Here is a 9,838-nt window from a genome sequence, read left to right on the forward strand (position 1 = left end):
AGAGTGTGGGGCTATAAGTAGAACTCAACCGAGGTGAAGGACGGGGGGGGGATTTTGTAATCTATTACCTCGGGTACCACAGCCGTAGCAGCGTAACAGTGATGCCAGTGGCGCCACTAAGAGACGCATCACGGGCAGAGGATCGGGTCGGTCCATTGTGGGTGGAAGCGGGGGGGGATTTTTGCGTTCTCGAGTCTGGCGAACGGTGGATACTCCAAGAAGAAGAACACGCCCTCGGGTGGAACTGAGCTACGGGAGCCTCCTTGCCAGAACCGCATTCCTTTCTCCGATAAAAAAAAAAACAAAAAAAAAAACGAGAGGGTCCAGGTGAGATTCACGCTTCAACTCCTCAGGGGTTTCTTCGCTTCACCGATCCAGTCGGTGGGAGGAGAAACGGGAGAAACATTTTGGACCTCCTGCAGGCGACCTCAAACCGACATATTTGAGCTGTTCTCATCGTTGTGAAACATCTTTTTCGGGGATTTGGGCGTGAACCCAAAGCATAGTCCCGGCGCTCCCGCCCTGCTCCATCAGCAGGACACGACTTGCCCGGTTTTTAATGGATTTATGGTTTTCATTCTGGAGAGTGCAAGCGTGGAAGAAGTTCGCCCCAGCATCCGATGTTTTCTGCCGTCCTGTTAGCATAGCGAGCATACCTCATGCGTGTAGCTCGCATTTCTGCCTTCGTTCTGAGTACAAGCACACACATGTACGTCCCGGTCAGGCACGAAGGTCGCAGACGATGCTTCAACCCTCGAAATCAACCAACCGGGTCGTCCTGATAAAAGAAAACCAAAAATAAACAGAAGGCCGCTAACCAGTCGGCTTAGCCGCCCTTCAAACTAATCCATGAAACTATTTCTCATTGGCGAGCATCCAGATTGAACACCAGACGGGCCAAGACTTCCCACGCTTGATCAGAGACTCCGAGACACTTCCTGGTCCAGGAGCTTCTCCTTGAGGTTGCAATGAACCGGCAACTCACGCTGGGAAGCACCTGTCGCGTCTTTGAGAATTGAGCACATCCTCACCTGGTGTGAACACAACTTTCATTCATTCATTCAGGCGAGAGGCGAGTTTGGGTCTGGACCGCTCGTCCGTCAAACGCATGAGCCTTAAGCCGCTCATCCACACGATGCGTGGATGTTTAATTCAAGGATTCAAGACTTTTATCGTCATTATAGGGAGTGTAATGAAATTTAGAGATATGGGTTCAGCGGAATCAAAACAGACAAAAAACAACCTTGTAAAGTAGGACACAGCACAACAGTACAAAAATAGCAGCGTCTCTGGGTTAGAGATATAAAACAGACAAAATATAAGACCAAAAATATGAAAAATAATTAAAAAAAAACCAAAACAAATAAAAATATAATAATAACTAGAAGAATAAATATACAAATATATAAATATGTAGAAAGAAAAAAGCAACAGCTGCATCTCTGGGTTAGAGATGTAAGACAGACAAAATATTAGACCAAAAATATTAAAATATATATATATATGTATATATGATATGAATAACAACTAGAAGAACAAAAATATAAATGTGTTGAAAGAAAAAAAATTAAAAAGTGAAAAGTGGGAGTTTTATTGCACTATACTATATATATGAGGTTCAAGTGCTCAGGATTTTGCAGAATTTAGTGCAACAGGACAAAAACTGGGGTAAAAACATTTTCAATCTATTTGTTTTTGCCTTGATTATCCTAAACCGCCTGCTTGATGGCAACAGTTGGAGACTCACTTTTTCACGTCATAAAGACACGAAACCATTCATCCCTTCATTCATGTCAAATAGACACGTTAAACCATTCACTCCCTCATTAATAGTTAATATAGAGACATAAAACTATTCACCCATTCATTCACTTGTCATACAGAGACAAAAACGACTCATACACTCCACTACAGGTAGTGTGGGGAGATTGCATGTCATTAAAAATAGCTGTTAGCAAATCATCCATCCCCACTGCTACTTCGACACGCTTGATTGACATACAGTACAGCCAATCAGAGATCTCGATCCAGATATCATTCCACCATCACTGACGGAAGTCTGTTTGAGCCCATTCAAGGCAATGACCAAAAATGTACACAATTCTATTGTGAATTACATATTCATGCTATTATGCAAGGGAAATTATACATATTTTGAAAATTAAGTATACTTTGTCAGCCTATAGTGTGTTTTTCCATTTTAATTTTGAATGTGACTCCAAAACCAGACCTGCAAGGGTTAATAAATGTAATATTCATTGATCACTTTTGTGTGATTTGGTTGCATATTCAACTATGTAAAGAACAGAGTATTTATTCAGATCTAGGATGTGTCATTTTAGTGTTCCCTTTATTTTTTTGAGCCATGTACATACACATATATGTATATGTATATATATATGTGTGTGTGTGTGTGTGTGTGTGTGTGTGTGTGTATATATATATACACATACATATATATACACATACATATATATACACACACACACACACATATATATATACGTATATATATATATACACACACACATATATATACGTATATATATATATATATATATATATATATATATACACACACGTATATATATATATATATATATATGTATATATAAATCATATTCAGTGCTGGTAGATCATTTTGACTTGGTCATTTTACAAGTAGCTTGCAAGCCAAAAAAGTGTGTGCACCCATGCATTAAACCATCCACTCACTCAGTCATGCATCATCATCGTCATGCACAAATTAGACTTTCCAATGAACCTCCTGCATGTTCTCAGGCCGTTGGAGGAAACACCTTTCTGTGTTGAATCTGTGTTCATCCGCCACCATTAGGGATAATCTAAGCCCACGCCCTGCTCTGACGGTTTGCTAACAGTGCTACTAGTGGAAAACCCCCTCCAAACACACACACCCTCCCACACACACACACACACACTAACACTCAGCATGTGCTGACAGCTCTCGTCTTTTCACTCAGTAGCTTTAAGAGGCCGAGTTCCTTAATTGTTTTGTTTTTTGCACGCCTGTCAAGGTGCTCTGGCATCTTTGATATGCAATACCCCCCAGCAACACTATGCATGCACGTATTGTGTGTGTGTTAGTGTGTGTGTTTTTTTGTGGGTGCGTGCATGATGCATCAGAAGACAGTTTTTTGTCATTATACAAGCAGAAGAGAGTCAGCGAAGGTAGTTGCTCGCTCGGGGTGTGGTCACCTGCGGTTTCACGCTTATCAGGGATTAAAAGAGATTTCAGCCGTGTGTTTTAATAGGATAAATAATCAACTTCTTTTACTTTGACGGAGACGTAACATCTGTTTATTTGTGATTCATCACGTCCGCCTGCGTAGACGGGCGGCTCCTGCCGTGAGTGAAACAGGTGGCAAGGCTTGTTTTGGTTCTCATACTTTCGCTTGACAGATGTCTGAATGATAGAGAGGAGCCGGTTCTGCGCAGGGGAACGGGGCGCCGCCCCGGCGTTGACGCCGCCCCGTCGCCCCGGGGGCCGATGTTACGCCCGTGTCTGCACCTGCACAGGTAGACGGGGAGGTAGTCAGGTTTGCTTACCGCCTCGCTGATCCCTGTGAGAAAATCTACACTGGGGAAATAAAAAAGGGTTGGGATTTATCGTCCGCACCGGGCTAGCTTAATTCAAATGGATATGCTAGGTTAGCACGGCGGCCTAGATAAAGCGCGTATGCCTTCCGTGCAGTAAACAAATGAGGAGGTGCGGGTTGACTCATGTGTACCTCTGAAAGAAAACAAAAAAAAATTGGTTGTTTGAATTGCCGTCGTTGCCGTGATGCCCCCATATGATCCGCAGCAAAGAGGTTAAGGTCGATTAGCCGCCTGTGCTAAAACAAACAAGCACGCCGTGACTTCTGCCAAACTGGAATTCCTCCTTCTGGCTGTTCCTCGGCCAAAAGAAGAACCGAAATCCAGGATTGAAAAAACCCAAATACGACATGGATTTGTCCCGAAGACACAATTTCTGCGGAACCAGAACCGGGGCCTCGAGGCCAAGGGGACTTGAATTCAGGCATACGCAAACAGGAATGCGGGGAAATAGCTGCAAAAATAATGCAAAGCGGGGCTTAACATGAGAGATCTCCGTGATGGCGCCCCCTGCTGGGGGGAGTTGAGGCGGTTAAATCCGACATCTACACAAATCCTGTCATTCCCACTCTGGATAATATCCCCTGGGTTAATGCTAACGTTAGCGGTGGCTAACAACAACAACAACAACTTGAAAACCCCGTGAGCCGGAACGACAAAATCGAACCAGACTTCAAATTTGGCGAGAATTCTGCAACAACGAGGCCGCTTCTGAAAACCTGGGCGTTCAGACTTTAGCAGCAAGTGGATCGCAGTGTGAACAGTTTTGAGGAACGGAAGCTCTGGTTTCTGCACCAAATGACGTTTCAGGAGGGGTTTGTTAAAACAACTCACAGAAAAACTCAATAAAGAAGCGTCCGGGAAGCACCTCAGAGAGCTTATCGGGGGGCTCAAGAAGCCGGAGGGCTAAAGCCGGTCACGTGACTGCGAGACGCTTTCATAAAACTCGACTTCACCCCCCCAGATTGAATTACAAGGCCGCCGTGTGCATTGGTTCGCCTGAAGAAAGGCTCGCCGCCAACAGATCTACCACTCCTCCTCCTCCTCCTCCTCTTCTTCCGCCACCTGGCAAACAACGTTTTTAATTTCACTCAGAGAACATCCAGGTTCCTGAACGGTACACAGGGTTCTTTTAAATCCCTCAATAAAACAACCTTTTTTTTTTTTTTTGCTTCTTCTGCACTCCTTCAAATCACTTCCCCCTATCTGTTGTTTGTTGTTTTTTTTTAATCCTATTTTTCTACTTCCATTCCTCTTATTTATTCTTGTCTTTTTTTTTTCAGGAGAGAGTATTTGGCGATTTTAATGTCAGCAGGGATTGATAGCTGAAGACGACAATCGTTCGATCTTTGCGGTGAGGGTTTGGACGTCGCTCGCTTGAACTGCCGGATTACAATGACTCACGGGATGGTGTTTCACACACTGGGTTACGTAGCAACCACCGAACATGAGAGACACACACACACACACACAGACACACACACACACACACAATGATAAGAAGGGAGGAGGTGTATGCTAATGCTTCAATATTTGCTAAGGCTATCAAAAGATAATAAATGAAAAGAAAGTTTGGAGTATGCGGGAAACAAAGATAAATGCACTGAGTGTGTGTGTGTGTGTGTGTGTGTGTGTGTGTGTGTGTGTGTGTGTGTTTGTGTTTTTGTGTGTGTGTGTTTTTTGTGTGCAAGAGAGAGGGAGAAATGAAAGAGAGAGACGATAAACGCATTAGCTTGACACTTCCTCACCAACTTTCTTTCTCATTTTTTTTTATTTAACCAGTTTCTTTAATCCCGGGTTTAATCCCAAATTTGTTCTCGGCTATTTGCTTCGCTGCGAGATGAAATGCAAATCGGTAGGAGTCTACCTGTGCAGCCGTGACATGGATACGCCTCACAGGGCAGAAGGCCGCTGTGCTGGTGTGTGTGTGTGTGTGTGTGTGTGTGTGTGTGTGTTGTGGGGGGGATTGGCGAGTAGTCACATGACACCCGAACCAATCTGGGTCAACAGCCAGGCGGAGACAAAGAAAGAGGCTCCACCTGGATGAACACAGGAGTCTTTCACTCGTGTCTGAGGGACGCTGCAGATTAATTTTGGTAAAACAGGATGGCTGCGGATCGATCCATTCTATGAGATGGGGGGGGGGGGGGGGGGGCATGAGATAATTTCCAGGAAGTAAATAAAGTTTTTTAACAAGTGGCATGTTCATGTCTGAAGTGTTTAAAAAAACTGGAGATATGTAAACAATTTTAGGGGTAATTTTCTTTATTATTAAATTACAATTTATTTCATTTTGCAGATTAATTTTGGTAAAACGGGATGGTTGCGGATCGATCCATTCCACTGGGTGGGGGGGGGCATGAGATGATATCCAGAGTGTAATTAAAGTTTTTAAAGAAGAGACGTGTTCATGTCTGAATTGTTAAAAAAAAAAAAAGGGAGAGAATTTTAAGGGTAATTTTCTGATATTATTGTTAAAGTTTATTTCATTTTGCAAATTCCCATGCTTTTTGTTGTGACTAGATTTGCAATTTAATTCACTTGAGCATTTGCAAAAAATTAGATGAGATAAAGTAAAGGACGAAATAATTTTTTTTTTTAATTCCTATGAATGACAGCAAGAAGACTAAATAAATTAGCCAAATAATCAGACAGTGGTGAGCAAAAATACAACAACAACAAAAAAAATTATCCAAAGTCACAAAATATTTAAGTCGGGAGCCAGAAAGAACCTGGGATTTCTCTGCTAGACAGTGTGTAAGAAATTGGCCAAACACCAGCATCCGGGAGGAAAATCACGTGAGATACCAACAAGAAATGTGTAAATAATAAAGACAAAAATGATCAGAATTTAGATTTTAAAAATAGGAAACGCATCAAATGGCACAGGTAGGTGCATGTGTCTGTCACTTTGCCTCGGTGCGAGAAATTAATCCCTCATTTTGGCGGCCAAACAACAAAAACAGTTGGATTCCCATTCAGCACACGCCTACCAGGTGTGTCCTTTTTACCTGTGTGTGTGTGTGGGTGTGTGGGTGTGTGTGTGCATGTGCATCCTTTTGCAAATGTACCTGCGTGTGTTTGTGTATGGTTGTGCGTGCATGCATGTGTATTTTTGTCCATGTGTGCATATTATGAGTGTGTGTGAGGTGCAAGTGTATGTACAGTATGTGCATATTTGTTCAAGTGTGTGCACATGCATCCGTGCGTTAGGGTGTGTATGCATGCATACGTGCATGTATGTTCGTGCACGTATCCATTCCACGCATGTGTGTACAGGCCTCCGTTTGTGCGTGCATTGGAACATGCACGCACGTGTTTGCTTCGTCATATATGTGCGCGTGCATGCAAACGTGCACACTTTCATGTGCAAGTTTGTGCATGTGTGCGTTAATTTGTATGTGTGTGTTCTGGGGTCTGAGGTTCATTTGCCTGAGTCAGCTCTGGTATGTGCTAAAATATGGGTGTGGCTGGCAGACGAACAGATGACCGCCTCGCTCCTCCTGCTTCCCCCTCCATTTTAAAGCTTAGTCGAGCTCTCAGGAGCCGCAGGGGGTGGGAGGGGACGGGTGGAGCAGGCGGTTGGCGCTGGGCGGCGTGGGCCGGGGTGGGGTGACTGAGGAGGTGAGAGATGAGCGAGGGCTGAGCGCACATTGTCACTTCTGTGTTGCACTGTCAGCCATCAGTCACTGCACTGTTTGCTTATCAGGTTAATGGGGGAACACACACTCACTCACTCACTCACTCAGTCACGCACGCACACACACATACGGGCCACAAAGATGCCATGAATCAAAAACTGAAAAGGTTAACTGAAGTTTCTTGTTAACTGAGAAAAAACATTTTTTAAAGTCATATTTTTTGGCCTTGGGATTTTATATATTTTTTGCATTTTTTTATACCATTATTGTTATCATTATTATTATTATACTACGATAAAACTGAAAAATGTAAATAATTTAAATATGTTTTTGATATTATTATTATTATTATTGTCATCATTGTCACTATAATTTGTGTTACTGTTATATTATAACTATTAATATAATCATTATTGTTATAACCATTATCAACATTTTAATACTCAGGATAACCAGGGGTTTGAATGACTCTAAATGACAGATACAAAAAAACATAGGTGTGCATTCACGCACACACACACACACACACACACACACACACACACACACACACACACACACACACACACACACACACACACCACACACACACACGGGCCACAAAGATGTTGTGAATCAAAAACTAAAAAGGTTAACTGACGTTTCTTGTCTACTGAGAAAAAAAACATTTTTTTAAAGTCATATTTTGGCCATATGGCCTCAGAATTGAATACATTTTTTTCATATTTTTATATCATTATTGTTATCATTATCATACTTAGATAAAACTATAAAAAATAAATAATTTAAATGTGAATTTGATTTTATTATCATTAATTTCACTATAATTTGTGTCTCTATTATATTATAATAATAAAACTTTTTTTAAGTCATATTTTTTGGCCTCAGGATTTTATATGTTTTTTTAACAATTTTTAAATCATTATTTTTATCATTATTATTATTAATATTATACTAAGAAAAAAAATTAAAAAGGAAATAATTTACATATGTTTTTGATTTTATTACTTTTATCTTTATTATTATTGTCACTATGTTTTGTCGCTATTATGTTATAGTTATTAATATAATATTAATATTATTAACGGGCCAAAAAGAATCAAAAAGTTAAGGTTAGCTGAAGTTTCTTGTCTACATCAAAACAAATCCTCATTTTTTCCCCTCAAGATTTTATAGATTTTAATTTTTTGATTGTATTATTAATTAATATTATTATTATATATTATCATTATTATGATGATCAACTATATTATCAACAACTATTTATATCGACTAATTACTTTAAAAAAATACAGGGAATCCAGGCCCCTGAATGTAAATGAGGATCATACACACGCACACGCACACACACACACACACACACACACACACACACACACACACACACACACACACACACACACACACACACACACACACAAAGTAACTCTTTGCTGTTTTGTGTTGCAGTACCGTCTGCTACCACTAGAGGTAGAGGTCGCCTCTCCTCCTCTGCCCGTCAGGATTTGAAAAGTAAATTTATCTGATTTTCAGGACTTATTTCTGTTATTCTAAAAAAAAAAAAAAAAAAGAATACTTGAAAGAAATGCGTCTCTCTTTTTTCCTATTTATGGATTTCTCATTCATTTACCTTGTTAGATCATAATAATTGTTAGTATAATGATTATTATTATTATCTGGGACTCTTTTTCTCTACATTTTCCCACTGGTTACTTCTCAGCAATGATGCATCTTTTCCCCCCAATATCTATTATTTTTTGATTGGTTTTGGAGACACACTTTTCAATGTAACACAGTTGATTGTGATAATTATTATTATCATTATAATTATTATTGACACCCCTAGCTCTCCTCTTATCAAGCTAAAATTAAATACATATTTTAGCCCCATTTATTTCTCATTTTTAAATGGACTCATTTTGTTTCATCTTACGGTTTATAATAATAACTAACATATCATGATAATATTATTATTGTTATTTTAAAGCTAAAAAGGTGAAGAAGACAGATGGGATGTTTGGTGTGTGTGACCTTTAAAAGGTTACACGGACTTTAATCGGATTTAAAGTCCCACTGTGCAAGTTACTCGTTACAATTGGATTCTTCCACGTCCCCCTTATGAATGTCAAGGTCACACACACACACACACACACACACACACACACACACACACACACACACACACACACACACACACACACACACACACACATTGCTCTAAGACCAGCTGCATCCACGCCCACCGCATTCATATCCGCCCCAACGCACGCACGCACACACACACACACACACACACACACACACACACACACACACACACACACTACAGCACCTGTCACAGCCCGAAGGAGCCGCTCCATGCGTGGATTCTCCTTCTGTTTAACGCAAGGAAAGGACGCGTGGGTTGTGGCGCCCCCTAGTGGCCAAAAGCCTCCACCACCCACCCACCCACCCACCCACACACACACACACACACACACCCGAACATCCCTCTTTTGTCTCCAACTGACTCCGAACTCTCGCCGTGACGCGCGAAAAGGAGGGTGGGGGCGAGAATCTCGCGGCGCACGACGCAAAGCTCG

The sequence above is a fragment of the Fistularia commersonii genome, chromosome 1 (genome assembly GCF_037954325.1).
Source record: "Fistularia commersonii isolate RoL2024-O1a breed Wild chromosome 1, RoL_Fcom_v1.0, whole genome shotgun sequence".
Lineage (NCBI taxonomy): Eukaryota > Metazoa > Chordata > Actinopteri > Syngnathiformes > Fistulariidae > Fistularia > Fistularia commersonii.